Here is a 24,246-nt window from a genome sequence, read left to right as displayed (position 1 = left end):
AAGGAAGTCTTGCTGCAATTATGTAGGGCTTTGGTGAGACCACATCTGGAGTACTGTGTACAATTTTGGTCTCCCTACCTAAGGAAGGATATACTTGCCTTAGAGGGGGTGCAACGAAGGTTAACTAGATTGATTCCTGAGATGAGAGGGCTGTCCTATGAGGAGAGATTGAGTAGAATGGATGTATATTCTCTGAAGTTTAGAATAATGAGAGATGATCTCATTGAAATGCATAAAATTCTTAGAGGGCTTGACAGGGTAGCTGCTGAGGGGCTGTTTCCCCTCGCTGAAGAGTCTAGAACTAGGGGTCATAGTCTCAAAGGGTTGTGAATCTTAGTAATTCTCTAGCCCCAGAGGGCTGTGGATGCTCAGTCGATGGGTATATTCAAGGCAGATCAATAGATTTTTGGGCACTAAAGGAATCAAGGGATATGGGGATAGGGTGGGAAAGTGGAGTTGATGTAAAAGTTCAGCCATGATCTTATTGAATGGCAGAGTAGGCTCGAGGGGCTGTATGGCCTACTCCTGCTCCTATTTCTTATGTTCTTATGACACCGAGCCACATAAGGAGATATTAGGACAGATGACCAAATGCTTAGTCAAAGAGATAGATTTTAAGGAGCATCTTAAAGGAGGAGAGAGAGGTAGAGAGGCGGAGAGGTTTAGGGAGGGAGGGAATTCCACAGCTTAAGGCCTGGACAGCTGAAGGCACGGCCGCCAATGGTTGGGCGATTAAAATAGGGGATGTGCAAGAGGTCAGAATTGGAGGAGTGCAGAGATCTCAGAGGGTTGTAGGGCTGGAGCAGGTTATAGAGATAGGGAGGGGCCAGGCCATGGAGGCACTTGAAAACAAGGATGAGAATTTTTAAATCGAGGCATTGCTGGACCGGAAACCAATGTAGGTCAGCGAGCACAGGGGTGATGGGTGAATGGGACTTGGTGCGAGTTAGGATACAGGCAGCAGAGTTTTCGCTGAGCTCAAGTCTATGTAGGGTGGAAGATGGGGGGGTAGGGTGAACAGCCTGAGATTGGAGGGTGAACAGCCAGAGGTCATGGTCCATATCGGTACCAACGACATAGGTAGAAAGAGGGATGAGGTCCTGCAGGCAGATTTTAGGGAGCTAGGAAAGAGATTAAAAAGCAGGACTTCAAAGGTAGTAATCTCTGGATTACTCCCAGTGCCACGAGCTAGTGAGTATAGAAATAGGAGGATAGAGCAGATGTATGCATGGCTGGAGAGATGGTGCAGGCAGGAGGGCTTCAGATTCCTGGGATATTAACATGGAAACATAGAAACATAGAAGATAGGAGCAGGAGTAGGCCATTCAGCCCTTCGAGCCTGCTCCGCCATTCAATGAGATCATGGCTGATCATTCAAATTCAGTACCCTGTCCCTGCCTTCTCCCCATATCCCTTGATCCCTTTAGCCTTAAGAAATATATCCAACTCTTTCTTGAATATATTTAATGAACTGGCCTCCACCGCCCTCTGTGGCAGAGAATTCCACAGGTTCACCACTCTCTGGGTGAAGAAATTCCTCCTCATTTCAGTCCTAAATGTCCTACCCCTTATCCTTAGACTATGACCCCTGGTTCTGGACTCCCCGACCATCGGGAACATCCTTCCAGCATCTAGTCTGTCCAGGCCTGACAGAATTTTATAGGTTTCGATGAGATCCCCTCTCAATCTTCTAAACTCCAGTGAGTGTAAGCCCAATCGACACAATCTCTCCTCATACGTCATTCCTGCCATCCCAGGTATCAGCCTGGTGAATCTTCGCTGCACTCCTTCCATGGCAAGAACGTCCTTCCTCAGATAAGGCGACCAAAACTGCACACAATACTCAAGGTGCGGCCTCACCAAGGCCCTGTACAACTGTAGCAAGACATCCTTGTTCCTGTACTCGAACCCTCTTGCTACGAAGGCCAACATACCATTTGCCTTCTTAACCGCCTGCTGCACCTGCATGCTTACCTTCAGCGACTGGTGCACAAGAACACCCAGGTCTCTTTGCACTTCCCCTTCTCCCAATCTATTGCCATTCAAATAATAATGTGCCTTCCTGTTTTTGCCACCAAAGTGGATAACCTCACATTTATCCACATTATAGTGCATTTGCCATGTTTCTGCCCAATCACCTAACCTGTCCAAATCGTACTGGAGTTTCATGACATCCTCCTCGCAGCATACCCTCCCACCCAGCTTTGTGTCTGTCGTCTGCAAATTTGGAGATATTACATCCAATTCCCTCGTCCAGATCATTAATATATATTGTGAACAGCTGGGGCCCTAGGACCGATCCTTGCGGTACCCCACTAGTCACTGCCTGCCACTCGGAAAACGACCCGTTTATTCCAACTCTTTGCTTTCTGTCTGCCAACCAGTTCTCTATCCAAGTCAATACCTTGCCCCCAATCCCATGTGCCTTAATTTTGCACGCTAATCTCTTATGCAGGACCTTATCGAAAGCCTTCTGAAGGTCCAAATACACCACATCCACTGGTTCTCCCTTATCTATTTTACCAGTTACATCCTCAAAAAATTCCAGTAGATTAGTCAAGCATGATTTACCTTTTGTAAATCCATGTTGACTTTGTCAGCACATGGCGAACCACTGTTGCCAGCATTCTCGCAAAGAAGAGAGCAGCTGTCAGTGTGCCGAGGAACTTTGATGTGTGGATCCAGAGTGGTGATTCCACCCAAACTCCAGCATAAAGTGCTAAAGGAGCTTCACGAGGGGCATCTGGGTGGAGTGAAAATGAAGAACCTAGCCAGAGCGTTTGTGTGGTGGCCAGCTATCGATGGAGACATCGAAGAAATGACCAAGAGCTGTCTAGGATGCCAGAAGGTCCAAAACGCCCCACCACAAGCCCCTCTACATCCATGGGAGTGGCCCTCATCTCCATGGCAAAGGGTACATATCGACTTTGCTGGTCCATTTATGGACTCAATGTTCTTAATCGCGGTGGACGCACACTCCAAGTGGCCGGAGGTAATAAAGATGTCCTCCACCACCACGGAAAAAACCATCACAGTATTGAGGACCATATTTGCCAGGAATGGGCTGCCGGAACAGATCTGTTCTGATAATGGACCGCAATTTGTGTCCGAAGAATTCAGGAAGTTCTTAAAAAACAATGGGGTTAAGCACTACACGTCCGCCCCATACCATCCCGCCACCAATGGATTAGCTGAAAGGTTTGTCCAGACCTTCAAGAAGGCCATAAAGGCCATGGGTAATGAAGACATAAATCTACAACATAAGGTAGATAACTTCTTGTTGGCGTACAGGAATGCAACACATGCGGTTACAAACCAAACTCCCGCCATGATGTTTTTCAATAGAAGACTAAGATGCCGGCTGGATTTGATCAAGCCAAACATCAGAAGGGACATAGAGAACCGGCAATTTCAAGGCATGAATGAAAGGCCAACTAGAACCTTCCAGATAGGTCAACAAGTTTTGGCCTGGGACTACCGTACCGAGAAATGGCAGCCTGGAACTATTTGCACACGACTAGGACCGCTGATGTATACCGTGGACATTGGTGAAAGCATAATAAGGCGCCATGTTGACCAGATCATAGAGTCATCCGAAAAGGGCCAACCTACTCCACAACTCTATACGCCTAATGATGAAGCCGAGATACCCATAGTATCTACCTCCGATCCGGTGATACTGGAATCAGATGAACCCGACACTGGCATTCAAGCCGAATCGACCTTGCCAAAAGAACCTACTACACCACCGAAAACTACTACACCACCGAGGCGTTATCCGGACCGAGTCAGGAAGCCTCCAGAGAGACTGAATCTGTGAACTGTTTTTACATAAAGTTGTGTATATATGTTATTATGTTATGTTAATGGGGAATATATTTACTGTTAAGCTAAAAAGGGAGGATTGTGGTGTATGTAACCGTTCCACCTTTAAGAGAACTATTTTAAGAGTTGCACTACTTTATCTTGGCTGCTGTATACTGTAATACCGGTGGTGACCACACCGGTATATAAGTGCTGTGTAATGATTTATTGGGCAGTTCCGCCCTGACCTTCGACTAGTAAAGGCCTGTTAAAATTTACTCTTGTGGTCTGTGTAATAATTCTCATTATAACACACAGACTTAACATAGACCGCTTAAGTGATTGGAGTATAATGTGGGGAAGTGTGAAATTATCCACTTTGGTAGGAAGAATTAAAAAGAAAAAAAGACTTGCATTTCTATAGTGCCTTTCACGACCATCGGATGTCCCAAAAGCGCTTTACAGCCAATGAAGTACTTTTTGAAGTGTAGTCACTGTTGTAATGTAGGAAAAGTAGAATATTTTTTCAAAGGTGAGAGACTAGTAAATGTTGGTATTCAGCGGGATTTCCTTGTACACAAATCACAGAAAGTTAACATGCAGGTACAGCAAGCAGTTAGGAGGGCAAATGGTATGTTAGCCTTTATTGCAAGGGGGTTGGAATATAAGAGTAAGGAAGTCTTGCTGCAATTATGTAGGGCTTTGGTGAGACCACATCTGGAGTACTGTGTACAATTTTGGTCTCCCTACCTAAGGAAGGATATACTTGCCTTAGAGGGGGTGCAACGAAGGTTAACTAGATTGATTCCTGAGATGAGAGGGCTGTCCTATGAGGAGAGATTGAGTAGAATGGATGTATATTCTCTGAAGTTTAGAATAATGAGAGATGATCTCATTGAAATGCATAAAATTCTTAGAGGGCTTGACAGGGTAGCTGCTGAGGGGCTGTTTCCCCTCGCTGAAGAGTCTAGAACTAGGGGTCATAGTCTCAAAGGGTTGTGAATCTTAGTAATTCTCTAGCCCCAGAGGGCTGTGGATGCTCAGTCGATGGGTATATTCAAGGCAGATCAATAGATTTTTGGGCACTAAAGGAATCAAGGGATATGGGGATAGGGTGGGAAAGTGGAGTTGATGTAAAAGTTCAGCCATGATCTTATTGAATGGCAGAGTAGGCTCGAGGGGCTGTATGGCCTACTCCTGCTCCTATTTCTTATGTTCTTATGACACCGAGCCACATAAGGAGATATTAGGACAGATGACCAAATGCTTAGTCAAAGAGATAGATTTTAAGGAGCATCTTAAAGGAGGAGAGAGAGGTAGAGAGGCGGAGAGGTTTAGGGAGGGAGGGAATTCCACAGCTTAAGGCCTGGACAGCTGAAGGCACGGCCGCCAATGGTTGGGCGATTAAAATAGGGGATGTGCAAGAGGTCAGAATTGGAGGAGTGCAGAGATCTCAGAGGGTTGTAGGGCTGGAGCAGGTTATAGAGATAGGGAGGGGCCAGGCCATGGAGGCACTTGAAAACAAGGATGAGAATTTTTAAATCGAGGCATTGCTGGACCGGAAACCAATGTAGGTCAGCGAGCACAGGGGTGATGGGTGAATGGGACTTGGTGCGAGTTAGGATACAGGCAGCAGAGTTTTCGCTGAGCTCAAGTCTATGTAGGGTGGAAGATGGGGGGGTAGGGTGAACAGCCTGAGATTGGAGGGTGAACAGCCAGAGGTCATGGTCCATATCGGTACCAACGACATAGGTAGAAAGAGGGATGAGGTCCTGCAGGCAGATTTTAGGGAGCTAGGAAAGAGATTAAAAAGCAGGACTTCAAAGGTAGTAATCTCTGGATTACTCCCAGTGCCACGAGCTAGTGAGTATAGAAATAGGAGGATAGAGCAGATGTATGCATGGCTGGAGAGATGGTGCAGGCAGGAGGGCTTCAGATTCCTGGGATATTAACATGGAAACATAGAAACATAGAAGATAGGAGCAGGAGTAGGCCATTCAGCCCTTCGAGCCTGCTCCGCCATTCAATGAGATCATGGCTGATCATTCAAATTCAGTACCCTGTCCCTGCCTTCTCCCCATATCCCTTGATCCCTTTAGCCTTAAGAAATATATCCAACTCTTTCTTGAATATATTTAATGAACTGGCCTCCACCGCCCTCTGTGGCAGAGAATTCCACAGGTTCACCACTCTCTGGGTGAAGAAATTCCTCCTCATTTCAGTCCTAAATGTCCTACCCCTTATCCTTAGACTATGACCCCTGGTTCTGGACTCCCCGACCATCGGGAACATCCTTCCAGCATCTAGTCTGTCCAGGCCTGACAGAATTTTATAGGTTTCGATGAGATCCCCTCTCAATCTTCTAAACTCCAGTGAGTGTAAGCCCAATCGACACAATCTCTCCTCATACGTCATTCCTGCCATCCCAGGTATCAGCCTGGTGAATCTTCGCTGCACTCCTTCCATGGCAAGAACGTCCTTCCTCAGATAAGGCGACCAAAACTGCACACAATACTCAAGGTGCGGCCTCACCAAGGCCCTGTACAACTGTAGCAAGACATCCTTGTTCCTGTACTCGAACCCTCTTGCTACGAAGGCCAACATACCATTTGCCTTCTTAACCGCCTGCTGCACCTGCATGCTTACCTTCAGCGACTGGTGCACAAGAACACCCAGGTCTCTTTGCACTTCCCCTTCTCCCAATCTATTGCCATTCAAATAATAATGTGCCTTCCTGTTTTTGCCACCAAAGTGGATAACCTCACATTTATCCACATTATAGTGCATTTGCCATGTTTCTGCCCAATCACCTAACCTGTCCAAATCGTACTGGAGTTTCATGACATCCTCCTCGCAGCATACCCTCCCACCCAGCTTTGTGTCTGTCGTCTGCAAATTTGGAGATATTACATCCAATTCCCTCGTCCAGATCATTAATATATATTGTGAACAGCTGGGGCCCTAGGACCGATCCTTGCGGTACCCCACTAGTCACTGCCTGCCACTCGGAAAACGACCCGTTTATTCCAACTCTTTGCTTTCTGTCTGCCAACCAGTTCTCTATCCAAGTCAATACCTTGCCCCCAATCCCATGTGCCTTAATTTTGCACGCTAATCTCTTATGCAGGACCTTATCGAAAGCCTTCTGAAGGTCCAAATACACCACATCCACTGGTTCTCCCTTATCTATTTTACCAGTTACATCCTCAAAAAATTCCAGTAGATTAGTCAAGCATGATTTACCTTTTGTAAATCCATGTTGACTTTGTCCGATCCTGTCACTGCTTTCCAAGTGCTCTGCTATTACATCTTTTATAATGGACTCTAGCATTTTACCCACTACCGATGTCAGGCTTACCGGTCTATAATTCCCCGCTTTTTCTCTGCCACCTTTTTTGAATAGTGGGGTAACATTAGCTGCCCTCCAATCCATGGGTACTGTTCCAGAATCTATCGAGTTCTGGAAGATGACCAGCAATGCATCTACTATTTCTAGGGCCACTTCCTTAAGTACCCTGGGATGTAGATTATCAGGCCCTGGGGATTTATCGGCCTTCAGTCCCATCAATTTTCCTAACACCATTTCCCTACAAATACTGATTTCTTTCAGTTCCACCCTTTCATCAGACCCTATGTTCCCCGGTATTTCTGGGAGGTTATTTGTGTCCTCCTTTGTGAAGACAGAACCAAAATATGTATTTAGTTGGTTTGCCATTTCTTTGTTCCCCATTATAAATTCCCCCGATTCTGACTGCAAGGGACCTACGCTTGACTTCAATCTTTTTCTCTTCACATATCTATAAAAGCTTTTACAGTCAGTTTTTATGTTCCCTGCAAGCTTACTCTCATATTCTATTTTCCCTTTCTTAATTTTCCCTTTGTGCTCCTTTGTTGAATCCTGAACTGCTCCCAATCCTCAGGATTATTGGTTTTTCTGGCCAATTTGTATGTCCTCTCCTTGGATCTTATGCTATCCCTAATTTCCCTTGTTACCCATGGTTGAGTCACCTTTTTTGTTTTATTTTTATGCCAAACTGGGATGAACAACTTCTGTAGTTCATCCATTCGGTCTTTGAATGTTTGCCATTGCCTATCCACCGTCACCCCTTTGAGTGCCATTCCCCAATCAATCCTACCCAACTCGCTCCTCAGACCATCGTAGTTTCCTTTATTTAAATTGAGGACCCTTGTTTCTGAGTCAACTACTTCATTCTCCATCTTAATGAAGAATTCGATCATATTATGATCTCTCTGACCCAAGGGGCCTCGTACAACAAGATTGCAAATTAATCCTTTCTCGTTACATAATACCCAGTCTAAGATGGCCTGATCTCTGGTTGGTTCCTCGACATATTGGTCCAGGAAACCATCCCGTAAACACTCCAGGAATTCCTCCTCCACAGTATTGTTACCAATTTGGTTAGCCCAATCTATATGTAGATTAAAGTCACCCATGATGACTGCTGTACCCTTATTGCACGCTTCTTTAATTTCCCTTTTAATGCCATCCCCAGCCTCCGCCTTATTGTTTGGAGGTCTATATACCACTCCCACTAATGTTTTTTTCCCCTCAGTATTTCTCAATTCTACCCATACAGATTCCACATCATCAGAGCTAATATCCTTCATTACAATTGTGTTAATCCCTTCTTTAACCAGTAATGCTACCCCACCTCCCTTTCCTTTTTGCCTACCTTTCCTGAATATCGAATACCCCTGGATGTTGAGTTCCCAGTCTTGGCCATCCTTGAGCCACGTTTCCATAATCCCAACCAAATCATATTTGTTTACCTCTATTTGCGCAGCCAATTCATCCATCTTATTACAAATGCTCCTCGCATTAAGACACAAAGCCTTCAGGCTTGTTTTTTTAATGCTCTTAGACCTATTAGAATTATTATTTACTGTGGCCATGTTTGATTTAAACTGTTGATTTCTCTGACTGCCACTTTTGTTTTTCTCCTTCCTATCTTTTGCTTTTATCCTTGTTTCCCTTTCCTCTGTCTCCCTGCTCAGGTTCCCAACTCCCTTCCATTTTAGTTTAAACCCTCCCCCACAGCACCAGCAAACAAACCCCCTTGGACATCGGCTCCAGCCCTGCCCAGGTGCAGACCGTCCGGTTTGAACTGGTCCCACCTCCCCCAGAACCGGTTCCAATGTCCCAGGAACTTGAATCCCTCCCCCTGTCACCATTCCTCTAGCCACGTATTCATCTGAAGTATCCTTCTATTTCTACTCTGACTAGCACGTGGCACTGGTAGCAATCCTGAGATTACTACCTTTGAGGTCCTGTTTTTAATTTACCTCCTAACTCCCTATATTCCGCTTTTAGGACCTCATCCCGCTTTTTACCTACATCATTGGTGCCTATATGCACCACGACAACTGGCTGTTCACCCTCCCAAGATGTTCTGCAGCCGCTCGGAGACATCCTTGACCCTTGCACCAGGGAGGCAACACACCATCCTGGAGTCTCGTTTGCGGCCGCAGAAATGCCTATCTATTCCCCTTACAATTACTATAGCTCTACCACTCTTTTTCCTCCCATTCTGTGCAGCAGAGCCACCCCTGGTGCCAGGAAGTTGGCTGCTGCTGCCGTCCTCTGATAAGCCATCCCCCCCAACAGTACTCAAAGTGGTGTATCTGTTAGAGAGGGGGATGGCCACAGGGGACCCCTGCACTACCTGCCTGCGCCTAGTACTCTGCCTGTTGGTCACCCGTTCCCTTTCTTCCTGTCCAACCTCTACCTGTGGTGTGTCCAACTCCCTAAACATGCTATTCACGATGTCCCGAGCATCGTGAACGCTCCAGTATGCATCCAATCGCAGCTCCAGCGCCGCAATGCGGTCTGTCAGTAGCTGCAGCTGGGTGCACTTCCTGCACACGTAGTTGCCAGGGACACAGGAAGTGTCCCTGAGTTCCCACATATCGCAGGAGGAGCAGATCACGGGGCCGGGCTGTCCTGACTTGATTTATCCTTTAATTAATTGTGTTTAAATGAAATCAATCAATCCCACTAATTACACTACAGTTAAATAGTTTTACCAACAGTCCCCGCTACACCAGAGAGACCTTAGAAACTATAAACCAGAGTTAAAGTTTAAAAAAGAGAGAAATACTCACCAACCAATCACTTACCTGCTTCCTGCTGACGTCACACTTTGATTACTTTTTACCTCTCTCCCCTGCTGCTGAATTGGTCGGGCCTCGCTGCTGCCGCCGCTTTTAAGCTCTGCCGATGCTGCTCTCTCCCAGGTCCAAGTCCAGGCTCTGTGGTCGGGCCTCGCTGCTGCCGCCGCTTTTAAGCTCTGCCGATGCTGCTCTCTCCCAGGTCCAGGTCCAGGCTCTGTGGTCGGGCCTCGCTGCTGCTGCCGCTTTTAAGCTCTGCCGATACTGCTCTCTCCCAGGTCCAGGACCAGTTCTGGGGAAGGTAGGACCTGTACAGGCCGGATAGGTTGCACCTCAACAAAGCCGGAACCAATGTCCTCGCGGGGGGGTTTGCTAGTGCTGTTGAGGAGGGTTTAAACTAATTTGGCAGGGGATGGGCACCAGGATGTAGCATTAGAAAGGAGAAACAAAGTGCGCAAAGTATTGGGAAAGACAAATAACAGTAGAGTAAGAAATAGTAAGGTATTAGGTGGGATCAGACTAATAGAGAATGCAAGAAGGTCTAAGATAGGTTTGCAGTGCATATGTGTAAATGCCGAAGTGTGGTAAATAAGGTTGGTGAGCTGCAGGCGCAAATAGCCACATGGGAATATGATGTTGTGGCGACAACGAAGACCTGGCTCAAAAAAGGGCAGGCTCAAGTTTTAAATATTCCTGCATATAAGATGTTCAGGAAAGATAGAGAAGGAAAAAAAGGAGGTGGGGTGGCAGTATTGGTTGAGAATGTTACAGTGTTGGAGAGCGAGGATGTCCTGGAGGGGTCAAGGACAGAATCTATTTGGTTAGAGTTAAGAAATAATAGAGGTGTCATTTCACTACTAGGTGTGTTCTATAGGCCACCAACTAGTGGGAAAGATATAGAAGAGAAAATTTGCAGGGAAATTACAGAGAGGTGCAAGAACTATAGAGCAGTAATAATAGGGGACTTCAATTATCCTAATATAGACTGAAATAGTAATAGTGTAAAGTGCAGAGAGGGGCAAAAATTTCTTAAGTGTTTTCAGGAGAGCTTTCTTGATTAGTATGTACCCGGCCCAACGAGGAAGGAGGCATTGCTGGATCTGGTTCTAGGGAATGAGGTAGGTCAAGTGGAGCAAGTGTCAGTGAGGGAACATTTAGGGAACAGTGATCATGATCATAAGGTTTAGATTAGCTATGGAAAAGGACAGGGAGCAATCTAAAGTAAAAATACTAAATTGGAGGAAGGCAAATTTCAGTGGGTTGAGAATGGATCTGGCCCAGGTAAATTGGAATCAAAGATTAACAGGCAAAACTGTAATCGAACAATGGGCTGCCTTTAAAGAGGAGATGGTTCGAGTACAGTCGAGGTACATTCCCACGAGGGAGAAAGGTAGGGAAACTAAAGCCAAAGCTCCCTGGATGACAAAAGAGATAGAGAGTAAGATGAAGCAGAAGAATAGTGCGTATGACAGATGTCAGGCTGAGAATACAAGTGAGAATCAGGCTGAATATAGATCACCATGTAGAAATGGACATGCCCACTTAGTAGACTGGAGTGTATGCCCAGGTTTACAAACTTAAAGATAATAGCAGTGATACTGATTATCTGGTGGGATACTTCACTTGACTAGAGTTACTTTTGGCCTGCATCCTATTTTAGTACCAACAGTGAACTTGGAGAATTTTTTTGTGCAATACTAGTATCCCTGCCCCTGATCCACATTAAAAATAGAAGGATGTTGAAACTTATACCATCCATTTCCTGTTTTTAAACAAAATATCAATCTAGCAGCACATTTTAACCCCTCATCTGTGACTCCTCATTTTAGCCATTATTCAACAATATGAAGTCTCATCAAAAGCTTTTTGAAATCCAAGTATAAGATCAACTGCATTTCTGATGTCCACTATGTCTGTAACATCTTTGAAAAAGTATCCTCATTTTAATTAAATGTGACCTTGTGCAGAAGCTGTTGGTGCTGCTTCCAACAGTGGGCACCAATTTTAAGGAGAGCCATGTATCAGATGCTAGGGAGGCTGATCCATAACCCTTCATAAAATCATAGAATCTTACAGCACAGAAGGAAGGCCATTCAGCCCACCATGCCTGTGTTGGCTCTTTGAAAGAGCTGTCCAATTTAGTCCCACACCCCAGCTTTTTCCCCATAATCATGCAAATTAGTCCTCTTCAACTACATGTCCAATTGCCTTTTGAAAGTTCCTATGGAATCTGCTTCCATCACTCTTTGTAGTGCATTCTAGATCTTAACAATCCTCTATGTGAAATAGTTTCTCCTCACTTCTCCTCTAGTTCTTTTGCCAATTATCTTAAATCTGTGACCCCTGGTTACCGACCCACTTGCCAAAGAAAATAGTTTCTCCCTACTTGTTCTATCAAAACCCCTCACAGCTGAAGTCCCTCATCGTAGGTATCATCCTGGTAAACCTCCAAGGCCTTCACATCCTTCCTAAAGTTTGGAGCCCAGAATTGTACACAATACTCCAATTGAGACCTAACCAGTGATTTGTAAAGCTTTAGCATGACTTCCTTGATTTAGTGTTCAGTGCCCCTATTTACAAAGCCAAGTAACCCATACACTTTCTTAACCACCTTAGCAATTTGCCCTGCCATCTTCAAAGATTTGTGAATATGCACCCCCAGGTCCCTCTGCTCTTGCACCCCCTCAAAATAGTATCATTTAGATTATACTGCCTCTCCATGTTGTTCCCCCCCAAAGTGCATCACTTCACACTTATGACATTAAATTGGATCGGCCATGTGTCTGCCCATTTTACCAGTCTGTCTATGTCCTCCTGAATATCCTGCTCACTATTTATTTACTATGTTGCCAAGTTTTGTATCATCCGCAAACTTTGAAATTATATTCCCCATACCTAAATCCAGATCCATTAGGGATTATTTCCTTGCTAGAAACAACTATGTCTTTTGGGGAGAGCTAGTGTTAGTATCAGAATTGCCAAAGCTCTCGAATTGGCTGGAAATCTTCAAGAATGGAAGGTGAATCTCCCAGACACTGCTGCTAGCAACGTGGGAGAAAAGTAGAGCTTTGTGCCTGTGGTTTACATCGGAGGACTTCCTTTGCCTGCGCATGGGCATCCTCCCACTTCTCAAAACTTCTCACATGAAACCACGAGCAAAGACACTCAATTACAGTGGACCCAACCATTATAAGCTAAATGTAATAACATTTGAAAACAACTGCTAAGTGTCACATGATCAGAACTCGCGTGATCAAATGTCGCACGATCAAACGTCCAGAGTTGGCAACCCTATCTCAGATTAGAGGAACAAATTTGATACTCTGTGTATTTTTAAATGTAAGAAATGTGATTAAGCATGAAGCAGAAAAAATATACAGACCGCTTGCATTGTTTTCAGAAAATAACTAACAATGTAACAATATTTTATTTCTCACTTCCAAGAGGTGTTTGTCTTTCTTTGACACCGAGATCCATTAGTGAATATCTTGTTTCTTATACAATTTGTTGAACACACTCCTATCAATATTTTGATACTTTATTATTCATGAGGTAGTATTGTCAATTTTAGTTGTTGGTGAAAAGCTTTTCATAGAATTTATCCATTTTACAAACATCTAATAGATATATTTCCTCAACAACATCAACTTGCATTTATATAGCGTCTTTAATGTAGTAAACCATCTCAAGGCGCTTCACAGGAGTGTTATCAAACAAAATTTGACACCAAGCCACATAAGACGATATTAGGACAGGTGGCCAAAAGCTTGGTCAAAGAGGTAGGTTTTAGGAGTGCCTTAAAGGAGGAGAGACAGGTGGAGGGGTTTAGAGAAGGAATTCCAGAGCTTAGAGCCTAGGCAGCTGAAGGCACGGCTGCCAATGGAGGAACGATGAAAATCAGGGATGCGCAAGAGGCTAGAATTGGACGAGCAAAGAGATCAAGACAAGAAATTTGGTGTAGTGTTAGTTCATCTTAAAATTTCAAGCACTTCAATTTGTAGACATCAAAGAAATGGTATTGAATCATGCTATGTGACATCCGACAAATGGGAACTGTTCTTTGTTTAGATCGAATGTGCAGTATAGCCTCACTATGCTCTAGTTCCAGTCCAACAATCTTACAGTTTTTAGAAATTAGATTAATCTTAAAAAGATATGTGTAATGTCCGTGTGTAATTGAGACACGGACTGCAGAAGTTGGTTATAACAGGTATTTACTGAATGGAGACAAAACTGGAACTACTATACAATGTTACTACACAGGCTTATATACAGGGGTGGTCACTACTGGTACTGCAGTATACAGGGGCTGCAGAATATAGTTCCTTCTTCAAGGTACATACACTACAATTCCTCCCCTTTTAGCTAAACAGTACATAACATTCGATTAATAATTAAATAACATATTTACAATTACAGTTGCTATATACATTAGCTGAAGTTGATCAATTATAAATTCAGTCTTTGAGGAGGCTTCCTGATTCTGTCCGGATAACGCCTCTTTGGGGTATCAGGTTCTTCTAGCAAAGTTGATTCGGGATCAACGTCGTTGTTTGGTTCGTCTGCTTCCAATATCACCAATTCTGAGGTAGATGCAATTGGTACTTCGGTTTCATCACCAGGTGTATAGGATCGTGGTGTAGATTTGACGTTTTCCAGTGACTCTAGAATCTGGTCAGCATGGCGTCTTACAATGCTCTCTCCAACGTCCACGGTATACATTAGAGGTCCTTGCCGTGTGCAGATCGTTCCTGGCTGCCATTTCTCTGTGCGGTAGTCCCAGGCCAAAACTGGTTGACCTATCTTGAAACTCCTGGTTGGCCTTTCATTCATATTCTGAAACTGCCTGTTCTCCACATCTCTTCTGATGTTTGGCTTAACCAAATCCAAGCGGCATCTTAGTCTTCGATTGAAGAACATCATGGCTGGAGTTTGGTTGGTAACCGCATGTGTCGCATTCCGGTAGGCAAACAAGAAGTTATCCACCTTGTGTTGTAGGGGTATGTCTTCATTACACATTGCCTTGATAGCCTTCTTGAATGTTTGAACGAACCTCTCAGCCAATCCATTTGGTGGCTGGATGATATGGGGCGGATGTGTAATGCTTAACACCATTGTTCTATAAGAACCTCCGGAACTCTTCAGACACAAACTGTGGTCCATTGTCGGAGCAAATCTGTTCAGGCAGCCCATTTCTGGCGAATATGGTTCGTAAGACTGTGATAGTTTTTTCTGTGGTGGTTGAGGACATTTTTATTACCTCTGGCCACTTTGAATGTGCATCCACCGGAATTAAAAACATCGAGTCCATAAATGGACCAGCAAAATCAATGTGTACCCTTTGCCATGGAGATGAGGGCCACTCCCATGGATGTAGAGGGGCTTGTGGTGGGGCGTTTTGGACCTTCTGGCATCCTGTACAGCTCTTGGTCATCTCTTCGATTTCTCTATCGATTCCCGGCCACCACACAAACGCTCTGGCTAAGTTCTTCATTTTTACCCCTCCCAGATGACCCTCATGAAGCTCATTGAGCACTCTATCCTTCAATTTGGGTGGAATTACTACTCTGGATCCACACATCAAGGTTCCTCGGCACACTGACAGCTGTTCTCTTCTCGGCGAGAATGCTGGCAACAGTGGTTCGCCATGTGCTGGCCATCCCTTCACCGTTAAATCATAGACCCTGGAGAGTGTCGGGTCATTTCGTGTTTCCTTTTCTATGTTTGCATTCGTCACAGGTAGACATTCGACTATGGTCGAGTGGAATATCTCCACAGGATCCACTGCAGGTGCTTTTTCCACCGTCGGCAACGGTAGGCGCGACAATCCATCAGCATTCCCATGCTGTTTAGTTCCTTTGTACTCTATGTCATATTGGTGTGCCCCTAGGAAAAGGGACCACCTCTGTAGCCGTTGTGCTGTCATTATCGGGACGCCCTTCTTAGGGTTGAAAATGGAGACAAGAGGTTGATGATCAGTTAGTAGAGTAAATTTCTGTCCGTGCAGGTAGTGATTGAACTTCTTCACCCCCCACACCAGGCTGAGGGCCTCTCTGTCAATCTGGGCGTAGTTACGCTCGGCTGAAGTTAACGAGCGTGACGCAAAAGCTATCGGCCTCTCTGAACCATCAAGGAATTTATGTGACAGTACCGCTCCAACGCCGTAGGGAGACGCATCACACGCCAGTCTTATCGGTAGTGATGGGTTGTAGTGAGCCAATACTTCTCTTGAAGTGATCAGGCCTTTACACTTCTGAAAGGCCCGCTTACATTCATCGCTCCATTTCCATGCTACTCCAGTTTGTAGCAGGGCGTTCAGTGGGTGCAGAATTGTGGACAAATTCGGCAAAAACTTATGGTAGTAATTCACCAATCCAAGGAATGACCTCAGTTGCGACACATTTTCAGGCGCTGGAGCCTTAACTACCGCTTCAATTTTGTCAGGGGACTTATGTAACCCCTCTTCATCAATCACGTGGCCACAATACGATATTTGTTTCTTAAAAAACTCGCACTTGGGGCGATTGGCTCGTAGCCCATGTTCTCTCAGTCTAGTGAGCATCTGCTCTAGGTTGGCAAGGTGTTCACTGTCATTTTCACCTGTCACTAGGATGTCGTCCAAGTAACACTGAGTCCCCGGAATCCCTTGCAGGACTTGTTCCATCGCTCTTTGCCATATAGCCGGAGCTGATGCTACTCCGAATACCAGTCGATTATACTGGTAAAGACCTTGTGAGTGTTTATCGTGAGATATTTCCTAGCGGATTCTTCAACCTCCATCTGCAAATATGCTTGCGCTAGGTCAATTTTTGTGAAACGTTTCCCTCCAGATAGTGAGGCGAAAATATCTTCTATCCTCGGAAGAGGATACTGTACTGTGTGAAGGACTAGGTTCACAGTCACCTTGAAGTCCCCACAGATGCGAACCTTCCTTGGCTCCTCAGACTTATTGTTTAACGTTTTCTTCATGACAGGAACGATGGGTGTTGCCCACTCGCTCCAGTCTACCTTAGATAACACGCCTGCATTCTCCAGATTCTCCAGCTCTGCCTCGACGGCTGGGCGAATTGCATACGGTACCGGTCTTGCTTTGAAAAACTTGGGAATTGCATTCTCTTCTATTTTTATCGAGGCGGTTATGCCTTTAAGAGTTCCCAGTCCTTGTTGAAATACCTCTTTAGCGTTAGCTAAGATTTTTGACAATCGTCCAGGTGTGACGTCGTCATCCTTTTTACCAGCCACAGTCAGTGCCTGAATGGAGTGCCAGTCTAAACTTATCTTTCTGATCCATTCACGTCCCAATAACGGTGGTCCACCATCTTGCAGTATGTACAGATACTATTTCTGTATTTCCTTGCCGTTGTATTCGACAGGCACCCTTATTTTCCCTCTGGGGTATACTTTCTGCCCCGTATATGTCTTCAAGACAATGGATGTGTCTTTCAAGGGTATGTGTGAGAATAGCCGCTCGTAGTCTCGTCGATTCATGATGGTCAGGGCTGATCCTGTATCCAATTCCATTTTGACTTGGGACCCTGCTATCATGAGGGTGACCCAAATGGTTCGGTGATCCTCTTTTGCGATTACGTTGTGTAGTTTGAGACAGCTTAGTCTCTTGTTCCCGGATTCACTATCGCTCTTCTGGTCTTCGGAACTACTGTCCGTCATCTTTTGTACTTTCCTGTACTTTTCCTTAGTAGTCTTTTTGTTGTCGTTAGTCTTCTTCCCGGACCTGCAAACTCGTGCAATGTGTCCCATCTTTCCGCATTGCCTGCATGTTTTGTCCTTGGACCAGCAGTCCTTCTGGTCATGGGTTGTTCTGCTGCAGCGATAACATTTTTCAAATCCCCGTGTCATTTCATGGGTGCCGTATTCCTGTGGCTTTTGCTGTATTTCCGCAGCTCCCCTTGCTGCTGCTTCGTACGATACTGCCACGCTGAAAGTCTTATCTAGCGTCAGCTGTTTCTCTGAGAGTAACCTCTTCTGGGTTCCTTCACTCAGGAGTCCACAGACAAATTTGTCCCGTAGGGTATCTGCCAGTCCTGCTCCGAACTGGCAGTGCTTTGATAGCTTGCGTAGTTCCGTAAGGTAATCAGCATTGCTCTCATCTTTATGCTGATTTCTCTTGTGGAATTTAAATCTTTCTGCTATCAGCAGTGGTGTAGGATTTAGGTGTTCCTGTAGGATATCAACAATTTCATTAAAACTCTTCGCCATCGGTTTGACTGGAGTGATCAGGTTCCACAATAGGCCGTACGTTGTTGCGCCCACTAAGTTTAGTAGTACCGATGCCTTTTTCTCATCGGCTGCTTCATTTGCCTTGCAGTATACTTCGACTCTTTCCACATACGTGGTCCAGTCTTCTATTTCATTATCGAAGGCAGTGATATTGCCAGTCTTCGGCATCTTGGAGATCTAAGATGGCGCCTCCCGCGCTTTGTCTTCTTCCCCGATTGAACAAAATGGCGCCTCCCGCGCTTTGCCTTCTTCCCCGATTGAACAAAATGGCACCTCCCGCACTTTTCCTTCTTCCCCGCTGGATTAAGATGGCGCCTCCTGCGCTTTCTGTCTTTTCTGCTGCTGCCAATGCTGTTGCTGGCGTTTTTATGCCTTGATGGCGATGCCCTATGGTCTTCGCGCGCTTCCCCCCGTGTTGCTGCCAACGCCGCTCTCCGCGGTCCCCGTGGCAAACTGCAGCTCCTCGCGGCTTTCTGCGCTTCTAATTTCTTTTTCTTTTATTTTAATTACTGTTCCCATCGTCAGAGCAGACCCTATGGGACACTTTCCTCCCTCTTCTCGGGTCTGTACGCTGCCCGGCTTCGTAGCACCGGCCGCGCCCTGTGTGCTCCACCCTCTCTCTCTCTCTCTCTCCTCTTCCCGACAACGCTGCTCGGCCCCGTTGAAAAGCCACCCGATCGAGCTCTAGCCCGCCACAGCCCAGGAAGGATCAGTGTACTACCTGCCACCAGCCCGATTAGCTGGAACACCATAGACTGGAGAACCAAGCCCAGCTCTCGACAGCCTCTCCTGCAAATCTTCGAATTCGATGAATCAGAGGGCGGTTGCCCACGGTCGACGCCCGTTTCTTCTGTTTGTTTGTTTTTTTTTCTTTTTGGATTTCTTCCTTCTGGCTTCGACCTCTAATAACTTCGCTTCAGGGATGGATCCCCGTGAGGTGGTGCAGAACTGTAGGTAAGTTCAGATCTGTTCGTTGCCAATGTAATGTCCGTGTGTAATTGAGACACGGACTGCAGAAGTTGGTTATAACAGGTGTTTACTGAATGGAGACAAAACTGGAACTACTATACAAAGTTACTACACAGGCTTATATACAGGGGTGGTCACTACTGGTACTGCAGTATACAGGGGCTGCAGAATATAGTTCCTTCTTTGTAGTGTATGTGCCTTTAAGTCAGAACTACTTTTTACAGCTCCTGTATACTGTAGTACCGGCAGTGACCACACCGGTATATAAGCTGTGCGCATGCCTCTGTACCCCAGTCTAGAGATTACCCTCCTCCAGTAAAGACCTGTTATTTGTTAATGTACAGCATCCGTGTGATTATTTATCCACTGAACCACGGATCTAACAGTGGCGACGAGTGTCGATTCGAATCTACCTGCAACATAAAAAAAAATTTAAAAAATAGTCGAGGCCAGGAACACGGGCGTCGACCACGAGCAATCACCCAGCAGTCAGGCAGAGATCCAACTTCACTGGGGAGGCTGTGGAGAGCCGGGCTTGGTTCCCCAGCCACAACGAGCAGTAAGAGACCGACGACAGGTCCAGAGCAGACCCTTCCCGAGCAGCGGCGGCTGGAGCCGACCGACAGCAGAGAGAGAGCCGAGCAGCGTCGACGGGGTAAGAAAGAGGGTGAAGAGCGCAGGGCGCAGCCGGGGGTTGAACACCGAGCGGCGTCGAGGAAAAATACTGCAAACCGGAGAGAGAGAGGGTAAGAAACAGCCGGGTTCTAGACTGAGCGGCGTCGACAAATATCAAGAGAATAACACGCAGAGCACAGCCAGGGATCACGGGCTGATCAGGGTCCGCGGGGCGAAGCAAGGGGAGACGCCATTGAGCCGTGGAGAAGCAGGGAGAGCGCGGGAGACGCCATTTTGAGAAGCCGCAGCGGAGAAGAAGGGCGAGCGCGGGAAGGAAGGCAAGCGCGGGAGACGCCATTTTGTGCCAGCGGAGAAGAAGGGGAAGCGTGGGAGGCGCCATTGGTGATAGTTCACGCACAACCAAGGATGCCGAAGAGTGGCAGTATCTCTACGTTCGACAATGAAGTCGAAGATTGGGCAACATATGTGGAACGTATTGAGGTGTACTGCAGGGTGAATGAAGTGCCAGATGCTAATAAAGCACTGGTTCTGTTAAATTCCATGGGTGCAAAAACTTATGGGTTACTGCGAAATCTAATAACCCCAGAGAAGCCGGTAAACAAGAATTTTGAAAGCATAGTAGAAATCCTACAGGACCACTTAAACCCCACACCGCTGCTGAAAGCAGAACGATTTAAGTTCCATAAAAGGAACCAACACAAAGATGAAAGCAATGCTGAGTACCTAACGGAACTGCGCAAGCTATCAAAATACTGCCAGTTTGGAGCGGGACTAGCAGACACGTTAAGGGACAAGTTTGTGTGTGGGCTACAAAGTGAAGGAACCCAGAAACGGCTTCTATCAGAAAAGGATCTTACGCTGGACAAAGCTTTCAGTATGGCAGTATCACACGAAGCAGCCGCAAGGGGCGCTGCAGAGATACAATGGAGACCGCAAGGATATGGCACCAACGAAATGACCTATGGAACAGGGAAGTGCTATCGCTGCGGCAGAACAACACATGACCAGAAAGATTGTTGGTTCAAGGACCAAGTGTGCAGACAGTGTGGGAAAGCAGGACACATAGCAAGAGTCTGCAGGTCTGGGAAGAAAACCAACAGTAAGAAATCTCCACAGGAGAAGTACAAAAAGGTACACCAGGTGATGGACAGTGGTTCAGACGAACAGAAAAGTGACACAGACTCCGGAAGCAAGGAGCTGGGTTGTCTGAAACTACATAATGTAACCGAAATGGAGGATCACCAGACTATCTGGGTTACACTCAAGATAGACGGAGTCCAAGTGGAAATGGAATTGGACACAGGGTCAGCTCTAACAGTCATAAATCAAAGAGACTACAAGCGGCTATTTTCACACATACCCTTCAAAGCTACAGAGATTGTCTTGAAGACGTATACGGGGCAAAAAGTCTACCCCAAAGGAAAAATAAGGGTGAAAGTGACATATAAAGGCCAGGAAATACCTAAAATGGATATATATATATTGCCAAATGGAGGACCACCACTGCTAGGACGTGAATGGATCCGGAAGATACAATTAGATTGGCATTCCATACAGGCACTGAAGGTTGAGGCCAAAAAGGATGATGACGTCACACCTGGACGACTGTCAAAAATGCTAACTGACGCAAAAGAAGTGTTCCAGGAGGGACTAGGAACACTAAAAGGAATAACAGCAATGATTAAAATAGAGGAAAATGCAAGCCCAAAGTTTCTGAAGGCCAGACCAGTGCCTTATGTGATCAGACCAGCTGTTGAAGCAGAGCTGGAAGGGTTGGAACGTTCAGGAGTACTGTCCAAAGTGGACTGGAGCGAGTGGGCTACACCCATCGTTCCTGTAACGAAGAGGTCGTTGAGTAATATGCCTGGGGAACCAAAGAAGGTCCGCATCTGTGGGGATTTTAAGGTGACAGTGAACCCAGTCCTTCACACGGTGCAATATCCGCTTCCACAAATTGAGGATATTTTCGCCTCGCTATCTGGTGGTAAACGCTTCACCAAAATTGATCTAGCCCAGGCGTACTTGCAAATGGAGGTAGAAGAAGCTTCGAAACATTACCTTACGATCAACACTCATAAAGGTCTCAACCAGCTGGTGTTTGGAGTAGCCTCAGCTCTGGCTATCTGGCAAAGGGCGATGGATCAGGTCCTGCAAGGGATTCATAGAAACATAGAAACATAGAAGATTCCAGGGACCCAGTGTTATTTGGACGACATCTTGGTCACGGGCAAAAATGACGGTGATCACCTCGCTAACTTGGAAAAGGTGCTCACCAGATTAAAGGAGTATGGGCTACGAGCTAATCGCCACAAGTGCGAGTTTTTCCAGAAACAGATCTCGTATTGCGGCCACGTCATCGATGAAGAGGGGTTACATAAGTCCCCTGACAAGATTGAGGCGGTAGTCAAGGCTCCAGCACCGGAAAATGTGTCACAACTGAGGTCGTTCCTCGGGCTGGTAAACTATTACCACAAGTTCTTACCAAATTTGTCTACGGTATTACACCCGCTGAACACCCTACTGCAAACAGGGGTACCATGGAAGTGGGATGACGAACATAGACGAGCTTTCCAGAAGTGTAAAGAATTGGTCACATCAAAAGAGGTGTTGGCCCATTTCAACCCAGTACTACCAATTCGTTTGGCATGTGATGCATCACCCTACGGCATTGGAGCGGTGCTGTCGCACAAATTCCCAGACGGGTTGGAGAGGCCAGTAGCCTTTGCGTCTCGGTCACTAACCTCAGCCGAGCGCAACTATGCCCAGATTGACAGGGAGGCCCTCAGCCTAGTATGGGGAGTAAAAAAATTCAACCACTATCTGCATGGGTAGAAGTTCACCTTGCTGACTGACCACCAACCACTTGTCTCCATCTTTAATCCTAAGAAGGGCGTGCCAGTAATGACTGCACCGCGGTTACAGAGATGGTTCCTGTTTCTAGGGGCAAATCAATATGAAATAGAATATAAAGGCACGAAACAGCATGGGAACGCTGATGGGCTATCGCGCCTGCCACTGCCTACTGTGGAGGAAGCACCAGCAGTGGACCCTATCGAGATATTTTATTCGTCGATAATTGAACGATTGCCAGTAACAAACGCGGATATAGAGAAGGAGACCCGCAATGATCCGACGCTGTCACGGGTATATGAATTGACGGTGAGGGGATGGCCAACACATGGCGACTCACTGTTGCCAGTATTCTCATCCAGAAGAGAACAGCTGTCAGTATGCCAGGGGACAGTGATGTGTGGATCCAGAGTGGTGATTCCACCCAAGTTAAGGGAGAGAGTGCTAAATGAGCTACATGAAGGTCATCTGGGGGGAGTGAAAATGAAAAGCCTTGCTAGGGCTTATGTGTGGTGGCCGGGAATCGATCAACAAATCGAAGACCTAACTAAGAGCTGCTTAGGATGCCAGAAGGTCCAAAATGCACCACCACATGCCCCTCTACACCCATGGGAGTGGCCCTCCTCTCCATGGCAACGGGTGCACATTGATTTCGCTGGTCCATTCATGGACTCAATGTTCTTAATAGCAGTGGATGCTCATTCAAAGTGGCCTGAGGTGATAAAGATGTCTTCAACCACTACAGAGAAAACGATTGCAGTCCTGCGGACCATATTTGCCAGAAACGGTTTGCCAGAGCAGATCTGCTCTGATAATGGACCACAGTTTGTGTCCGACGAGTTCCAAAAATTCATGAAAAGGAATGGGGTAAGGCATTACACATCCGCCCCGTATCATCCAGCCACCAATGGATTGGCTGAGAGGTTCGTACAAACCTTTAAGAAGGCGATAAAGGCCATGTGCAATGAGGAAATTCCACTACATCATAAGATGGACAATTTCTTATTAGCCTACCGAAACGCGACACATGCAGTTACCAACCAGACCCCGGCCATGATGTTCTTTAACCGAAGGTTGAGATCTCGTCTGGACTTGCTCAGACCAAATGTGCGAAGAAATGTTGAGGACAAACAATTCCAGCACATCAATGAGAAGCTGACAAGGAGCTTCAATGTAGGGCAACCAGTCTTGGCCCGGGACTATCGAACAGAGAAGTGGCAACCCGGAACGATACGTACAAGGCAGGGGCCATTAATGTACACAGTGGATGTCGGGGAGAACATTGTGAGACGCCACGTTGATCAGATCTTAGCGTCACAGGAACGCGTCAACCCCATGTCTCGAGTACCTGGGGATGAACCCGACATAACTGTAGCATCTACGTCAGACCCAGTAGCAGTGGAACCCGATGAACTACCCGATGAAAAGGGGTCAGAATCGCCTCTGCACCAAGAACAAGAACCTCTGGAAAGGCGCTATCCCGAAAGGGTCAGGAAGCCGCCCCAAAGACTGAATCTATAAATGGACTTTTGTTATTTAATGTACTTGTAAAAATGTAATTGTTATTTGAATAATAAGCGGGTATTATTAATCTAAAAGGGGAGGAATTGTAGTGTATGT

The 24,246-nt window shown here is 46.1% G+C and overlaps 1 protein-coding gene across 1 annotated transcript in view; it reads left to right on the top strand.

Moving 5' to 3' along the window:
* The window catches only part of lrrc63 (leucine rich repeat containing 63), a 168,462-nt gene that overhangs the window by 119,769 nt on the left and 24,447 nt on the right, over positions 1–24,246 (top strand). The gene's annotated exons all lie outside the window — the stretch shown is intronic.

The sequence above is a fragment of the Somniosus microcephalus genome, chromosome 14 (genome assembly GCF_052327205.1).
Source record: "Somniosus microcephalus isolate GS21.2 chromosome 14, FLI_Smic_1.0, whole genome shotgun sequence".
In the NCBI taxonomy this organism is placed as follows: domain Eukaryota; kingdom Metazoa; phylum Chordata; class Chondrichthyes; order Squaliformes; family Somniosidae; genus Somniosus; species Somniosus microcephalus.
The sequence above is the reverse complement of the archived record's forward strand: the minus strand, read 5'-3'. Positions and strand labels throughout refer to the sequence as shown.